This window comes from Pelodiscus sinensis, chromosome 25 (genome assembly GCF_052426305.1).
Source record: "Pelodiscus sinensis isolate ZL-2025 chromosome 25, ASM5242630v1, whole genome shotgun sequence".
Lineage (NCBI taxonomy): Eukaryota > Metazoa > Chordata > Testudines > Trionychidae > Pelodiscus > Pelodiscus sinensis.
The window spans coordinates 208,475-210,877 of NC_143076.1; the positions used below are offsets into that span (position 1 = coordinate 208,475).

General features: G+C 66.8%; 1 long non-coding RNA gene across 1 annotated transcript; it reads left to right on the forward strand.

Moving 5' to 3' along the window:
• Positions 1-328: 328 nt before the first annotated feature.
• Positions 329-2,197, forward strand: LOC149521599 (uncharacterized). Its single transcript, XR_016347820.1, has 4 exons — positions 329-453; positions 1,007-1,074; positions 1,474-1,929; positions 2,093-2,197. It is a non-coding gene; the product is annotated as an uncharacterized LOC149521599 (long non-coding RNA).
• The last annotated feature ends 206 nt before the right edge of the window (positions 2,198-2,403 follow it).

Here is a 2,403-nt window from a genome sequence, read left to right on the forward strand (position 1 = left end):
CACCCGGGACACGGTAGGAACCTTCTCCACACGGGGGGGGGGGACCCGAGATTGTCCGGCCCCTTCCCAGCACGTCCCCCCCTCCGGGAGGGGCTTGTCCCTGGGGATCCCCCTGGGGCCCCTTCTCCTGCATGACCTGGGCCCCCCAAGCTGAGGTCTCTTGTCATGCACCAGCTGGGCCCCCACAAGCCTGAGGAAGCAGTTGGGGGGGGGAGTGTGGGTGCTTGGACAACCGGCAGCTCCCACCTCCACTCCTGGGAGGCCTGAGCCCTGCAGCTGTCCGTGGGGGGCAGGCAGGCCCCAGGCTCACAGACTCTCTCTGGGGTGCAGAGCCCAGCCGCCCTGCAGCGGTTCCTCCTGGCCGTCCCCCCCGCCTGCCTCGCCGCCCTCCAAAGGGGCGAGGACACCCTGGCGCCGCGCTGCTGCAAGGACACCATGATGGCCAGGATCGTGGTGAGCGAGTTGCGGCGGCCGGGAGGAGGGGAGGGGATACGTGGGGTGGACAGGGGTCTGCCTGGGCCATGGCGGCGGGTGGGGGTGCTGGAAATGGGATGGGTGGGGCCAGGAATGCTGGAGGGGGAGGGGGAGGTGGACATGGGGAGGGTGCGTGGGGATGCTGGAGGAGGGAGGGACACAGAAATGGGGCAGGTCTGGGGTACTGGACAGGGAGGGGGATTCGGAACAGGGAGGGGTCTCCCCGTGCCATGGGGGGGGGAGCTGGAAGGTTAGCAGAGCGGGCTGCTGAGGATGCGCCTGGGGAGCAGGGATGAGGAGGTTCAGAGGCTGGTCACCAGGGCAGTGAGGGGCAGGAGACGGCCTGGGGACAAGGATTGAGCTGGTCCCGGTTTGGGAGGGGGGTGCTGGGAGGGGCCCTGTGCCGGGCAGGGGGGCTACAGGCCAGCGGGAGGCAGTGGGGTTGGATCCTGCTGGGTGGGGGCGCTGGCCGTGTGAGCGTCTCTTGGGGGCCCCAGCCTCACACGCCCCTTTGTCTCCTTGGGTCTCACAGGAGATCATGGAGGACTCCCCCACCCCACTGGTCTTGGCCGACTGCCTCAACGCCGCCTGCAGCCTCAGGTACCGACCCCCCCCCGCCGACTCCCCCCCAGAGCAGATCCCCTGACCAGGGAGTGGGAAAGTCTCTGTCTCCTGGGCTATGTCTAGACTGCAAGCCTCTTTCGAAAGAGAGCACCCAGTGAGTCTGGATGCTCTCTTTCGAAGAAGCCCTAGTTCCATTCAAGAACGCCTTCGTTCGAAAGAAGCACTTTCCAAAGAAGGCGTTCTTCCTCGTGAAATGAGGTTTACCGCCGTGGAAAGAAAAGCCGCGTTCTTTCGATTTAATTTCGAAAGAACGCGACTGCAGTCTAGACGCAGGTGATGTTTTTTCGGAAAAAGGCTACTTTTCCCGAAAAACCCCCTGAGTCTGGACACAGCCCTGCTGCTGAATTAACAGTCTCTGCCCCTCTCTCCTGCCAGCACCTTGCAGCCTCCCCTACAGGCCCAGCTCCTGAGCCCCCTGCTGAGGGCGGCCGTGGGACAGACTGTGTCTGGGGACTGGCAGCAGGAGCCCATCCACACACAGGTACGTCCCTCCGGGCCCTGCTCCCGGGCTGGGCTGGAGCTCCAGAGAGGAGTGGGGGTGGGGGCAGAGGGAGAGAAGAAGCTGCAGGTTTGAATCCTTCCCTCCAGGTTTCCCGTTGCTCTCCCTGGGGGCCCGTCCCTTCCATGCCCAGCCTGGGCTCCTCCCTGCTCTGCGAGGCGGCTCAGACCCTGCTCAAGGCTGCACCCTGGATTCCCCAACCCCCCTCTGACCCAGGGCTCCCCCTTGTCTTGCAGCAGTTCATCCGGGCCCTTCCCGTCGACCTCCAGGCCCTACTGGCAAGCCTCCTCGCCGAGTCCCCAGACACCGTCAGGCTGCAGCTGATCATGGAGGTGAGCCCCGTGGGGGGGACGGGGCCATTGGCCCTGCTTCCTCGGGGGGCCGAGAGAGGAGCTGTGTCAGTGGCTGGGGGGGGGCACAGTCTGAGAGGAGCCCCAGGCTCTGCCCAGAACCGGCGCCTCCCTACGGGTCCTGACCTGCCTCTTTCCCCCCCAGCACCTGAGCCCGTGGCTGGAGTCCCGCCTGCCCCAGGAGCGAGCCAGGGCCCTTGGCAGCACCACGGCCCTGCTGGGAGTCGCCACCACCCTCCCGGGGTTTGAGGTAAGTGACCTCGGAGCCGGGGGGTCTGGGGCTGCAGGGCGCGGGGCTGGGAGCGTCCCTGGGAGGCAGAGCTGGGAATGGGCCGGGAATGGGCCGCGTTCTCCTTTCCCCGGGGAGGGGCGACCCTGGGCCTTTCCGGGGGGCACCTGGGCCCCAGACTGGGGAGTGGCCGTCAGTGGATCCCCTTGTTCCACCCCCGGAGTGAC